The sequence below is a fragment of the Maylandia zebra genome, linkage group LG2, assembly GCF_041146795.1.
Source record: "Maylandia zebra isolate NMK-2024a linkage group LG2, Mzebra_GT3a, whole genome shotgun sequence".
NCBI classification, from domain to species: Eukaryota; Metazoa; Chordata; class Actinopteri; order Cichliformes; family Cichlidae; genus Maylandia; species Maylandia zebra.
In genome coordinates this window covers 15,123,234-15,138,865 of record NC_135168.1, presented here as the reverse complement: position 1 = coordinate 15,138,865, position 15,632 = coordinate 15,123,234, and the positions used below count along the sequence as shown (strand labels likewise).

General features: G+C 40.1%; 1 protein-coding gene across 2 annotated transcripts in view; it reads left to right on the top strand.

Moving 5' to 3' along the window:
- Positions 1-924: 924 nt before the first annotated feature.
- lingo2 (leucine rich repeat and Ig domain containing 2) overlaps positions 925-15,632 on the top strand; it is a 210,956-nt gene continuing 196,248 nt past the window's right edge. Inside the window, exon 1 of one of the 2 annotated variants that reach the window (XM_076889374.1) lies at positions 925-1,415. The gene's annotated coding sequence lies outside the window, so the exon portion shown is untranslated. Of the gene's footprint in view, positions 1,554-15,632 lie in introns of both variants that reach the window. The other variant, XM_076889373.1, reaches the window with a different exon arrangement.

Here is a 15,632-nt window from a genome sequence, read left to right as displayed (position 1 = left end):
TAATCCTAATTGACGAACATATGAGGGGTTGCACATACCATTAAATAGGAAACAAGCTACCTCACTTGGAATGTGAAGTCCAGGCTTAGGAAGATAATTGCCTGGCTTTAGCGATGCTACTTATTCATAATAAGCATGTGAGAGTGGCAGCTCTTTGTATATGACAAATTGGTTACACCATGAATGGTATGTATCGAGAGCATTTACACAAATGTTTTCGAATTGTATTTTTTTTGGTACAATATTTATTATTGCACACAGCTCGTCAAGTATTCACACAATGATAACAGAATTCCTGGCAATTTGTTTAGGTGGCTAATTATATAATTGTACAGCTGCTACTGCTTGGTTCTTGTTTCTATGCAGTGTGCTGCTCTCTTGCTTGCTATTTTTGTCTTCCTCTTCAGTCACACTTGACAGTTGGCCAGCATCAACTACCGAACATCAGAGAAAAAAAAGTTATGACCAAAAAAAAAAGTTAAAAAAAATGTCAGCTCCAGGGATATTTAGTAATCAGGTTACAAGGATGAAGAAAGGAGATTAGATTGCCTCTTGGTTCAGTGCTCTTTTCCATGCTGCTGCTCCTTCTCTTCATATCTATTTAATTTTACATATTTATCAGGCATTATTTGTTACTCTGAGGACTATGGGCGGTGAACCTTTCTGTCTGACATGGCTGGAAATGGCACAGCGGTAATTGTCAAAAGCCAAAGCTAGAGAAGTGCATATCGCAGTGTGTATGTGTGTGTGTAAAGGAAAGGAGAGGAGGAGAGAGAAAACGAAAGGGTGGGGAGGTGCAGTGAGAAACAGGGAGGGTGTATGTGTGAGGGAGGGGTAAGGCGAGAGAGAGAGAGAGAGAGAGAGAGAGACAGCAGGAGAACGAGCGGCTCGCCTCATTCCGCTGCTTTCTCAGCATCTATTCTGTGAGAGTCTATTCTGGAGAGGAGAGCGCTACCGAACAGGCGAATAGGAGAAGGAAAAGAGGACAAAATCCACTGATCAGGGAGCATATCGAGGAAAAGAACACATAATCTAGTCTCACTGGCATGTGTTATCACCATCTATAGCTTTGGTGGAGGTCTGTGAAAGTTTCCATCCTGGGGGGACACCCTCCCCTTGTTGTGGGGACGAACAGCGGATGCTGAATTTCATTCCTGAAGGCAGGGGGAGAGCTGTGAGGACCGGCTGGATTCACTTGCATTGGAGCTGGTAGTGCGCACCAGAAGAGATCCTACAGTCTCTCGTTCTCCCTTGTCTCTCATAAACGCATTTTCCAGTAGAATACCTAACATTGTTTAGCTCTGCCAAGGTGGAATATCAGGGAGAACCAGCCCAAAAGAAATTAATCTAAACCAAGGAACTAAAGGGTAATGGATTATGCACAAATTCACTGAAGGACATCCTGCTCACAAAAAGTAAGTTCAAATCAGAAAAGGCTTTTAATTGGTTTCTGATTTTAAAAGACTTGTGGGATTTTTGCCCTTGTTGTGGAGCAGAACCAATCGTATCTCATGACAGCTTGCGGACTATAGGATTCTGGATAGTATTTCAAGGTAAGAAAACATCCGTGGCTTCTTTTATATTAAAAGCACCCTTCAGGTTTTCTGTGAAAGGGGCAGATTAGGCAGGCGAAAAGCTCAGCATGAAATATGCAGTGACGTGGGAAAGAGAAAGCACTATGAAAAAGACGGATCTTGTCTTTCATTGTATTTAATCAGTTTTACAGAAAGTGCAAAGTTAGAAAAAATGTACAACTACACAATGAGAAGCCCCGTGGCTTTCAGAGAACAAGATTGCTTTTTGTGACGGCTGTGAAAGACTACTCCCCTCTGCAGAGAAGAATGTGTCTATGTGTATCTGCATACTTGTGCATGTGTGTTTGCTGAGAGGGAAGATGCCTGCCTGCAAAGCAATTTATGCTTTGCTTCCTTGCTATATATTGGTTATCACCAGGGGTGGCTGCAAGTGGAAGGGGCATAATTGCAGTGGTTGTTTGTTCGCATCTTTGCAACACCTAGTATCAGTGAGAAGGGAATTACTTTTGTACAGTAGCCGTATTTTATTCATAAACGTGAGGGCCTCAGCATTTTAAAGGCTGCCTTATTCCTTTTATCTGGCCACAGATAAGTGATTCTGTCTGGTATTACACCAGCTCAGATGCTCTACATCACACTTTCACCTTCAGCTTCTATGTATTTCTGAATCTGTTCTAGCAATGCACTTTTGTGTCTCTTTGCTTTTTCCCCAAATGTGAAAGTGATGATAAAGTGTTTTTCTGTTGATGCTCTAACTTTCTTTTTTTTTCCAGATGAAAATTTAGACTCTTTCATTAGGCGGTGTAGGGTCTGACAGAGAGATGATCGTATATGTTTTTTCTTTATTGGAAAGAGTGAATCTGCTGCCCTCTTGATCAATACCAGCCAAGTGCATGGCTATCTCCTTTTGTAAGGCAACGGTTGAAATATTTATTGCTTGAGCATCCTGTCGGTTCCCTGAAATATTTAAAATAATTGAATAATGAATAGCCTGTCTAAGCTGTCAAAGCCCAGTTTTTGGCCTGGGCAGATGATTATAATGCCATCTCCTCATGTAACATGCCAAACAGTGACCATTAAATGCCTTTGCCTCTGGATATAAAATTTTCACAAGAAGTGTTTCTCCTCTTTCAAAACATCCACTGGGGGGGAGTGGAGCCTGATGGGAAGTTGATGACAGCTCCTGTGTATCTGGCATTGACTGCCAATATTGGCTAAAACCTCCAATTGTTCCAGTGAATGTATAGTGTGTTTATTTAGTATAGTGTGTTCTTTGCAAGCTCCTTTGACTACGATGACCTGGATGACTGAGAACCTTCACAGACGTATAGTGTGTTTGTAAGAAACTGCTCTATTGAGTGTTCTATTGAACTCGTATTTAGCGTTCATTATGCATGATGTGTGTTTGTTTACTCTTTAAAGATATGCGACCCTGTTATCTGTTCTCCCTGCTCTATTCATTTAATCCAGTGATCTATATCTGCACTATTTGTTTGTTCAATATGCAACGTCGTGTGTACATATGTGTGTAAGAGAAGGCGTATAAATGAAACGAGTTTTTGTGTGTATCTGGTATCTGTGTGGGTGTGTATTTGTCCAGAGCTCTGAGCTTCATCCCTTTTGATGTTTTATTGAGTGTTAACCATAGTAGGGCTGACGCATTCCCTCTGATATGGAGTAGCATGGTTAAAGGAACACACAGACACTGACTTTGCTCACCTTTGTATTTTCTTTAACTCTGAATTAGCAATGCTATGTCTGCCTCTTTTGGCCCTTTAGAATTGGGAAATGATTTGGTCCAGGTTGGTTCTGTATGCAGGAAGTGTGAAGGTCTGAGCATACATGTCTGGATGTAAGCTAGTAGGGTGTATGTGCGCTGTGGGTATACAGCCTGTATGGTCAGATGAAAGTGCCTGCTTGTGAATTTAGAGTCCGTTAAGGGGCTAGTATAGAGTCAGTCTTTCCTCTATTGCTGATTCTAGCAAATGAGTCAAAGACAAGGCCCTCCATTTGCAGTGATAATCTGTATCCTCTGAATCACAGGATGGACGCAGCAGAAGGACAGAGCCCTCTTCTACACTGGGATTATCCACTGTTGCTGACAGCACAGAGACAACAAGGAAACAATGTTAATGGCAAAAATGTTGGGGTTTTGATTTATTACTCACAGGAGGACAGCTTATATCAGTATGCATGCACGCGGGTAGGCAGCTGATATCTGACACACCTGCTTCCAAATACAATAAATCATTTGCAATCATGTGGATGTGTCAGTCAGATCACATTATAAAATTGTCAAATCATGCTTAATATCTTAATATATAGGTTTTTGACTGCTAGTAGTACAGTAGCTTTTACACTGAATATTTTAATTAATTTTAATAATTAAGGTTCATTAAAATGAATACTGCATGAATATCTATATTATATATTGATAAACCTTTTTAAATTAAAGCATGCCCTGGTCATGTTGCCAATTTTAGGCAGAGTAACCATTCTAGTCACTGTGGTAGTGAAAATGAACCTTTTTAGAATTCAAAAATGCTAAAATGTTGAATTCCAAATTTCCCTTTTGAAAGAAATGTTATTTCATGTGATTTTCAAGAGTTTCAAAGCTTTTTATTATTTTAATATTAGAAAAATATCCTGCATACCAAAATGGCAAAATTCAAAGTGATGGGGAAAAAGGTAAAAAATAATAACTTGCACTGCGACTTGTATAGTATCAATTAGATGTTGTCTGTATTGTTGGTATTGGGAGAGAACAGATGCAAGATTTGTACCCAGAAGCAGCATATTTTTAGCCTGTCCATTAAGGACATGGGAGAAAAATCAATGATCACAGACTGAAACACTGGGTTTCAAATTTAACTTTTTCTTCTATGACCTCTGAATACAGTTGGAAATATGCACTTTGTAAATAACAAAATAAGTTGTTTTTTTTTTCCAGATTTGTTTCAACTAATTTATCCATAGATTTATTTATTATCACTAATGTTGGTAGATTTGCCTTGGTCACATTTGTAGCACACATATTGTGCAGGCCCACCCCCTATATTTCATTACAAGCTGATATGTGTTTAATGGTTAATTGCAGTCAGAAAAACATTAACATAGTCATGTTAGCCCCACATCTGTAGCATATGCACCACCAGCTCTGAAACCAGCTTTTAGAGAGGTATGGTCAAGACCAAAGCATGACAGGATATGGATGATCTGCTGTGAGCTCCTTTGAATCCCTGATGAAGCGAAACACAATATGCTCAAACAGCTGGGTCATTTATGGAAAATGCCGACTCATCACAGTCCCCTCAAAGGAGGGGAAAATAATTCAGTTTTAATAGTGTTTGCCTCACAGAGAAAAAAAAATATATCTTGAATGACTTAGTTCATTACATTGACAGCTTGTTTATTTAAAAAAAGAAGAAAAAGGAAAAGTTAATGGAAGGCATATGGACAAACAGGTTACTGTTTAAACTTTACTTAATATTCTAATTAAAAGTAGCAAAATAATACTAATGTTGTCAATGCTCAAGTGTGCTGAGCAAATGCTTGACAATAAGAGGAGACTATGTTTCATTTGTTGCATTTCTTAAACAAAACAAAAAATCTTTAACATATACTTAAAAATACAGTAAGTGTATAGCTGCAGTTTGGTGATAAATGCTTGGCATTTGTTTTCTTTTGAGTTTATGTGCTAAGTGACTGCTGGTGGCAGTGTAGCCCTTTAGGGATAGTGTAACAGTGAAGGGGCTGAAGACAGTCTGATGCAAGAGAACTGATCTCCGAACAGCCTCTACTGACAGTGACCTTGCTGTATGTGTCAGTTTGAAGAATGACCTTCCTGGACAATCTGCCGTGGGCAATGTATGTCGCATTACCTTTGGAAAGTCCCTTTTTGTGTGTTGTTGACAAGGAGCATTAGCAAGGGTCAAGGGTGATGTAGCTGGCTAAGAATTGGGGGCAGAGCATGTCGCACCGATGTGGCATTTAAGATAAAATAAAGGGGAAAAATGTTTTGGGCTAGTTCCATGACCAAAGTGATGAAATTGGTGTCTTTTTGTTACATAACGTCTTTGGGCATAATGTTTTACACTGAACCCATTTTGTAATAAAAGGAGTTGTGTCTCAGTATGTGTCACTAAGACACATGTAATTCATCTAGTAGCTATCTACCCAATAAGTGATTTATGGTGCAAACATACAAACACACCAATCAAAGCACTTAAGCGCCATTACTGACCAGTGTTGTTTTTTTAAGCTAATTAAGAATCATTAAATATTCACACAGTAGAACAACTTGCCTATATCCTAATGGCACACGAAGATGGATACTAGTTCTCTTTTTAGCAAGGTCACCGTTGGAACTATCCATTTTGTATTTTGCCTCCATCAGCCAATTTAGGATGTCCTTACAGTGACTTTGCCCCCCTTCATCCTTTCTTTGCACCCTCAGTTTTCAGGTCTGAAATAGGGTATTTAGAGTATTGACCACTTTGCTTTTTAGATGGCAACAAAAATGCTTCGTCCCTCCTACCAAAGTGAATGCATATTCTTTCCTTTCATGTTTATAGCCCCATTGAAAGATATATTCACATAACAGATTATTAGTTTATTATAAAGATAAGAAACAAGATTTATTCTGCAAGTGCAAATTGTGTAAAATATATTCAGTAAAAGTCTTATTGTAAAAATAACAAAAACAGAAACCTGCATTTGACAAAACCAAAAATCACTTATGCATTTAAAAGTGGCAGTAAATGATAATAGGGAGCTGTTTAAATTGTATTTTTAAACTGTGAGCTGCCAGGCTTTTGCCCAGAAAGGTTAGGTCATTACGTGCATAACAATATGCCCACTAATGCTTCACAGTTTGATCGGGATATGTCAGAGTGGAGTCTTTTCATTGTAACAATAGTGAAAATGTCAGGACATGGATGCTTTTATGCCTCTGAGGAGACTGTGGACTCTTCAACAGTACTTGTGTTTCTTACACTGGACAAGCTCCCATAACCTCGTTTTTACCAGAGTATGAAAGGCTCTCAGCAGGACAGTCGACCAGTGCTTGTTAGGGCAGGTCCTGGATCCTTGTCTCCTTTGGGCTTACAGCTGATATAGAACAAAGTACAGCTCTGATATTTGTTAGTTTCTAATGCTTTAAGGAGTCTGTGGAGAGGAGGATCCCCTATACACCTTAACACACCTTAAAATCTGGCTAAGAGCTTTTTTTGTGCTCTAGGCTTACAGAAGATTTTGCTGAGTCTTGTGAATGACTTGTGGTTTCTCGTTGGAAGTAAAATGTTACACTTAGCGAGTGCAGTTTAAAGCTGAAACAAAGAATAAAAAAAACCAAAAAACAAATGTAATATGAATCCACAAAAGAGTTATTGGCACAAATATAGTTGTTAATAGTTTCTATAATTCTTGGTCATGTGTTTTATTGGGTTTCAGAGACTAATGTCCATACAGACCATTTAATTGCTACAAAAAACACAAAAAGCCCCAAAATGATGAGATCGATTCATGTAAGGCACAAAGGTCTCATATTACACCTGCCCTGTTCTATTAAGATAGTGACAGTTGGCTGCTGTCCAATAAGCACAACGACCCAATTTCATAATAACCCTGCTCCTGAACTCCCAGAGACTGCAGTTACCTCCTGCTCCATTTCAGACTGTTACGTAAAGTGCCAATAAATCAGGATGGTCCTGTGATTCATTGTTCCCCGTTTAATTTATTCCATTCTTTTTCTCATTTTTGTAAAAACTCAGACAGCTTTAGTTAGTTGAGAGTTGTGAGAACCTTTGTCATGCTGTGACTCTTGGGAGGGATGGAAAACACAGTAAATAGATATGAATTACTCCTGTCCCAGCTTCTCTCCCTCTTTCTTATTTCTCTGGTTCTATTCTTTTTCCCAGCTAACTCTGTGTGTTACCAGAGGTTTGACTGTCCAGTGGAAGCTCTGGAGTGTTTGAGTGAGCTGGATAGAGTTACTGAAGGCTGTACATAATCGCCTCCCTGCTGAGTGTCCTTTCATGTACAGAGGGTTGCTGTCTGGTAAATCAGTTACTTGTCTCGTGCAAATGTAGTAGACTCATATATATGAGTATTGATTTCAGGTTAAATGCTATATAACTTGACTAAGATGGCCACTGTTTCAACATGTACAGGGTGGGCCATTTATATGGATACACCGTAATAACATGGGAATGGTTGGTGATATTAAAGTCCTGTTTGTGGCACATTAGTATATGTGAGGGGCCAAACTCCTCAAGATGGGTGGTGACCATGGTGGCCATTTAGAAGTCGGCCATCTTGGATACAACTTTTGTTTTTTCAATAGGAAGAGGGCCATGTGACACATCAAACTTATTGGTAATGTCACAAGAAAAACAATGGTGTACTTGGTTTCAACGTAACTTTATTCTTTCATGAGTTATTTATAAGTTTCTCTTTGTTCACAGCCATTGACATGTCGAAGAGGTTAACACGTGAGGAGCGGATCGAAATTGTGTTGATATCTGGTGAATGCAGTAACCGGGTCATTGCAGCAGATTTCAATGCAAGACACTCTACGAGACCACCCATCTCCCATGCTACAGTTAGCAAACTGCTTGCTAAGTTTTGTGAAACTGGTTCAGTGTTGGATTTGCCAAAATGTGGACGCAAGAAAACTGTCACTAATGAAGAAACATCAGTGGCTGTCCTAGCTTCATTCAGCAAGAGCCCACAGCGTAGCACTCGCCGCTGTCACTGGAGAGTGGCATTAGTCGAACATCCCTTCGGCGGATATTAGCTACTCACAAATGGCACCCTTACAAACTCCAGCTACTGCAGCATCTCAACGAGGATGACCCAGATCGGCACACAGAATTTGCAGAATGGGCAAAACAAAAATTGGAACAGGACCCTCAGTTCACGCAGAAGATTTTGTTCAGTGATGAGGCAAACTTTTATGTGAATGGTGAAACAAACAAAACCACCACTATTGGTCTGACACTAACCCACATTGGATGGATCCCTCCAAGACTGTTGGAACAACAAAAGTGATGGTTTGGTGTGGTATATGGGGTACAACGATAGTGGGTCTATTCTTCATCAATGGAAACCTCAAGGCCACTGGATATTTGAAATTGCTACATGATGATGTGTTTCCCTCTTTGTGCACTGAAGCTGGCACGTTCCCTGAGTTTTTCCAGCAAGATGGTGCACCACCACATTATGGGTGCCAGGTCCGAGCATTCCTAGATGAACAGTTTCCTGGAAAGTGGATTGGTCGTCGTGGGCCAGTTGAATGGCCCCCAAGGTCTCCCGATCTGACCCCCTTAGACTTTTATCTTTGGGGTCATCTGAAGGTCTATGGTGTGAAGATACGAGATGTGCAGCACCTGAAACTACGGATGCTGGATGCCTGTGCTGGCATTTCTCCTGCGGTGTTGCTATCAGTGAGTGAAGAGTGGGAGAAGAGGGTTGCATTGACAATCCAACACAATGGGCAGCACATTGAACACATTTTATAAGTGGTCAGAAACGTGTAAATAACTCATGAAAGAATAAAGTTACATTGAAACCAAGCACACCATTGTTTTTCTTGTGACATTACCAATAAGTTTGATGTGTCACATGACCCTCTTTCTATTGAAAAAACAAAAGTTGTACCCAAGATGGCAGACTTCTAAATGGTCACCATGGTCACCACCCATCTTGAGGAGTTTGCCCCCTCACATATACTAATGTGCCACAAACAGGACTTTAATATCACCAACCATTCCCATGTTATTACGGTGGATCCATATAAATGGCCCACCCTGTATATATAGACCCATATCTGTTCATTTATTGTACAATTTTAGATCTAGAGATTTAGAATTTTAGATATTTTTGAGAAACTACATCCTGCGAAATATCAAGCTGCTATGAAATGAGAGCAAATGAGAATCTTTGTTTTTACTTAAATTTGTTATCTGTCGGGGCGGTCTGCCTCTCCCCACCGCAGGGAAAAGGGTAACACCACCTGGGTCTGGGTGCAGTTCCCCCCTCCAGGGGCAAGGGTACCTAGACCCGGTTTGTAGAGTACGCTTGGGGAGTGTGATTGTGTGTACAGCGTCTCTTTATGTCTGTCTCCACGTTGGTTGAGTGTGGAGTGAGTGCATATGAGAGCATGAGGGTGGGAATGGATGTTTGTGTCTGTGTGTGCCTGTATGTCTGTGTCTATATGTCAGGTTGGGTATCAGACGCCACCTCTCTGGGGACACCTCAGGCCCTCCAAGGTTTGGAGGCCTATCTCCCCCCACCACCACTTCCCCTGCCAGTGGCGGACTCCCTCAGATATCGGTGCGTTGGTGGTTCTTTGTGTCTGGGGATGGGCGTCCGGGTACACACCGGCTCACTCCTTGGCGGCCGCTTATCGGGGCCTGGAGCCTGGGGCTCGTTCGGGCCACTTCGGAGGTGGGGTGCCCCCGGCCTCTCGGCCTGGGGCTCGGTCACTCAGGTACAGCTGGCTGCCGGCGGAGCTCACGGGCGCGTCACTGCAACTCCCCCTGGCTTCTGCTCCGCGGCTGCTGAGTGAGCCCTCATCTGGGACTCTCCTCAGCTCTTACTGGGACAGTGGCGCGGCTGCCCCTCTGTTGGTCTTCCTTGGTCTCTTGTGTTCTGGGGGCCTCTGGATGTCTGGAGTTTTGATCTCCTCCATACCTGCTTCATACCCTGGAGGACGGGGCTGTGGCTCCCCACACTCCCTAGCAGATCGTTACATGGAGAAACCTTTGGAATGCAAGCATGCTGGTCCACACAGGTATGCTCACAGGTGTACACACGGGTATTCACAGACGCGGACTACAGCTTTCTTGGCTGCTGCCTCAAAGCACATTGTGCGCTGTCTATCTTGCGTGCTGCACAATATTGTTTATTATTTAGTATCTACTGATATCTACTGCTAGCTAGTTTATTGTGATGGTGCCGTTTTTTTTTTATTATGTTGCTCTTTGTTGTTTGCTTTCTCTTCTGTTTTTTTTTCTCCATACAGGTGATCCAGGTGTTTTGTTTTTTTTGCTTGTTTTTCTTTCTTTCTTCTCCCCCTTCTCACCGTCTCTTCTCCCCTTTGGTTTTCTTTCTCTCCCTCTCTTTCTTTCATTCTTTCTCCCTGTCCTATCCCCCAGTCATGTCTGTCCCGTTTGTAGCAACTGAAAATAAAATAAATTCATAATTATAATAAAGGTCAATCAAATGGACCAATATAGCAAGGCCATGATGATCCACTTGGTAAAATAAATCCGCTTGGCATCTTTCTTGGCCTTAAGACAACAATTCTGATGGCTAAAGATCCAAACGGGACACAAAAAGAAAAAAAGAAAAAAAATGTTATCTGTTTTTAGAGTGACTTTATCTGTGAAAACATTGCTTGCCCACTAATGGCTTTATTTACATAATGATTCATCATATTGAAGATGTCCCTCCGCTCTCATATTTGAATGCATGTTGTCATTAGGAACTAATTTTTTTGTGTCATTCTCAAGATTTGTATGTGTTCTGAAAACATAAGTATAATGGCTTAATAAATAAGAATGTGCCAGTCTGACTTGTTGGTCTATGATCATGTTTACTGTCTTTGGATATCATCTGATATAAATTAGTTATCTTACATTAATAACCTGCAAAGAAGCGAATGATTGTATTTCTGTATATTTCAAAATCAGAAGTAAACAGTGTTTGGCATGTATTAATCAATCCAAAAGCATGGCACTACAAAAATTAAATACAAAAAAAAAAGCACCCCAGTCATGGAGGAAGAGGTCTTGAGAGAAATTTTGTTGTTCATGAACCCATCGATTCCATCTAAAGAGCTTGATCGGTGTCTGAATGCTTTAATGAATAAGAAATGCATGTGAATCATATGTACTTTTCAGTAAAACCTGTGGGAATTTTTGATATATTTGACAGCCATCATTCCCCAAACCGAAAATGGAATTTTTATAGAGCAGCGTTCTATCCCGTCAGTCAATTCCATAACTTGTGGAATCAACTGAATGCTGGTGGCTCTAATTTACTAGTTGCCATGTTACATCTAGCATGCATATACCTTTAAGGGATTGTACTAAAAATATATGTACACATTTGCAGTACCGTACTCTACTCTGTGTAAACTAATGCTGTGACGTTTGCAAGTATTTCAGATGCAGCAAATGTGGCCCTGCCAGTGTGTTTCCCTCCCTCTCTGCACAGATTATTTTTGGTCTTCCGCTTGTCTCATCAGATGTGTGACTTGAAATGTTCTTCCTTTATCGACTATGGCCAGCGAGGCATTTAGAGTGTGCTGTAAGCGTGATTGGCTTGAAACTAACTTGGACTGCAACAAAGCACTACAGTTTATTGAGACCCATCAGAGCCACAGGAGTGACCAATCTGGTAAGTGAGTGGGTGAACGAGACACTCAGGGTACCTCTCCAGGCTTCCTGTCGGTCATGACTGCTGAGCTGGGAGTGGGACTGAAAGTTGAGATGTGCAAGGGGACAGAAGGAATGAGTGAGTGGGTGACTGGAAGAGCGAGAGAGTCAACTAGGCTACCTCTGGGTATGACTGAATAAGCGATTTGTATCTCAGTCACACAACGTATTGGTCTTTCTTAGCTTACTTCTTCTTACTGGTGGTGAACAAGCTTCTTGAACAAATCAGAACAAATTTTCAGGTAAACAGAATCAAAACTACTTCCTTCCAAAAAGAAAGCTTTCCCATCACTGGTAGAAAGGTAGTATAAACAGGTACATGTGCTATATTCCATGTCCAAACATTCAGGGTGTTGAAAATACAAGACAAATAAATAAAAAATGATGAATGTGTGCAACACAGTAAATGCTCATGTCCTGAAAAACACTTCACACACAGGGATTTCAGCTTTCCTGACATGTTAGATATTGCAGGGATTTTTCTTTGATAAGCTGGGAGTTAAAGCTCCAAATTTAAATATTGACCTTTACTTCCAAGTTCACAAGAGCCACTGCTATTGTCAACACGTGTAATTCCCAGCCTTGGATGTTAGCATGCTTTCTGTGAATTACAAATCAATGAACATAAATTAGTGTAAAATCCTCCAGCACTTAGGGCTTTGCTTGCAATGAAAGACTGAATAGGAGGGGAAAAAGGGGCACCTCAGGGGATGTTTGGCTGTCCAACTCTGGGTCTGCTGGTCACAGCCAGGCGCTTATCCATACATATACACAGAGTCAGGGGGCTTATAGCACTGGCTCTGAAAAGAAGTGTGTCTTTGGCTGTGTGTGAATGTGGGAGTTAGCTTTCTTTAGCTTCAGGCTGTTTCAGGAATAGTTTACGGCCTACATACTGAGAAGCTTAGATATTGTTGCATGATAAATGATGTTGAATTAAAAATCCCAATATTTCTGTGTATGTTTATCTAACACTTACACTGACTGTTCAAAATACTGACTTTTTGTTAAAAACAAAAAACAGTAAGGTGTAGTTGTAGGGTTCTAATAGCATTCTATCAAGACGTATAACAACGTACATAAGCTCAGTTCAGTATAAACCTGGTAGCACTGGCACATTATTACTGCCATTGAGTGGATAATGTTGTCTTCAATGCTGTGCTTTTAATGGGTGAGTTTTAAATTAAAGGCTTGTTTGTAGCCACATTGTTGTGAGGCTACCTGTCAGTTTTGACTCATTTAAAGTGAGGGTTTTAGAGTTAATCTGCTTGAAATGCCCAGTCTGATCTGCAGGAGACTGGGAAACTATGTAACATGTGTTATGATCAGAAGTGATTGTAACAGGTTTTATTGTCATCTTGGAACTAAATTCACCATGTGCAGGAAGAAACGGAGCTGCCACAGATGATGAGCTGTGTCCTCAGTGCTGTCAAAAAGACAGAAGGGCTGTGTTACTGTGTGGATTTTTTATTGTTGAATTGGCACTACTGGTTTAATTATCATGGTAGTATTGAAGTCATTGTCAATATGCTGCTCTTCTTTTATTGGACATTTCACACGATTCCTTTTATACTTTACAGAAAATTGCACAGTCATTGTGCAGAATTTGAGAGCTTTATTTGCTTCAGTAAAATTTTGGCCAATTAGGCATGCTTGAATATTTTTTAAAAAGTTGAAAGGATACTAAGGATTTTTTTTCTTGTTCAAGCATATTGAACAAGAATTGTAAAATTATAAATATCATATTAACTGTGAAAATTAGCTAGAAAGCATTAAGCTAGACTGCTTAACCAGTATGGCTTTAAAAGAACAGCTTTTAGTAATGATGTGACCAACACTTATTGTACCAGTATAACACTGTGTGACTTTTCTATCTTTAATACCTCAGAGCTCAGAGTGTTACAGGTACAGTAAGCAACTCAGCTTATATGGCCCACACTCACCACCTATTGTATAAGGAGTCACCAACTATTAATCCTCTTTATGTGGCAAATGTGGAGTGATTCTAATTACAAGGTGATGAAGTGATTAGCCTTTTGGCTAAGCCAGTAAAACAAACTGGCTTTACTGGGAGTTTTGCTGATGTATGAGTGTTTTGTAGGTTGCTCATTGGGTCTACACCTTCAATACTTTTGTATTTTGTTCAATGCATCTGCATGAGTTTACGTCCGTTCTAATAGTTTTTACTTTTGTGACAGCAACTTGCATTAAATCCTTCCTTCTCATTAGCACTAGGCATTATTGTTGAAGCTACATAGTAAAGATGATGGAAATACATATCTTTCTCTGTATTAAATTTGAGATCTGCTCCTACACAACCCTTACTGTTCATTTGAATAATCATTTGTTTGTTTTTTATACCAGCAAGATCTAGAGTACACTGTAGCAAATTGCTAAAGAACAAGATTTTTGTGCAGTAAGGTACCACTTTGAGTGCATTATTATCCTGTTAATTCTGATGCCTTTGAGGAAAAAAAATAATATCAACATACTGCTGCTCTCTGGGTTTTTCAACTGAATAAAAGTTTCTGTTGCTCATTTAAACTTTATCTCTGATCTGGTGTGTTATTTCTTTATTTTAAAGGGTTGCAAAGAATAAATGGCTCTGAACTAAAGTGTGGGGTGCTTCTGTGGATAGGATTTAGGGAAAACATGTTTGGCCTTCTTGGATTTCCAGCACAAATATATCCAACTCTTGTTTTAGTAATATACCTTATAATCCCCAACAATGTTTTATATTAGTAGCACACATAAAAGTGAGGTTGTATTGAGTTTAAGATAACTACACTAAACTAATCTTCTAAAAATTTCACTCAAGCCTAATTCATGCAAACACAAACACGCACAGAGAAATTTAAATAATTTAAATGCTATCAGCATTCTAAGATGCATTATTTCAAGAGCACTCAACGGAAAGTAATTGAATTATCGTACATGGTTGCGTCAGGAAGCTTGTTCAACTTGTTTGTGTTGCTTACAAGAGAAAGTGCTTAGCTTCTTTCAGCTAATTAGCAACTGAATGACCTTAGACACTAAAAATGCTAAAACAAATTTACTACATTTATTGTTTCATGTTTTGCAATTTAGATAGATACAAAGTGAAAGCAGAACTACATAAATGTTCCACATGAGCTAAACAGCTAGATTGCACAGTTTGATTGCACAATTACTTTTTTTGCTCTACAGGAAGAAAAAGAAGGAGGCTTAACCGCTTACTGGAAGGACATACGATCGGCTTGTTGGGTTGTTGAAAGCACTTTCTGTGCTCGTAGTAATGATGACATGGCACCCTGTGTACAGTAGGATTGAGGAGTACATTAACTTGACAATTACTTTTCCTTTAGGAGATGAAAGCCCTCTATCATGGTTTTGTGGGCCTTTAGTCTTCAGGGTTGCCCATATACTCAGCGGCACTGGTTTCCTCTCTTCCGGTGTGACACCCATCTCATCCCATTACCGTTTGTGACTTGCTACTGTCGGGAGAAAAAAGAACATAAATAATGTATTCCTCGGGTGTATCCACCCCCAGATCAATGGCAATTCAGAGACCATCTACAAAGACGGTTGGCTCAAGGCCATATTTGATCACTTCCACTGTGCACGATCACTGCTCCCTTTTTTGTCAGCCCGCTGAGACTCAATTATTTCCAAGTGTTTG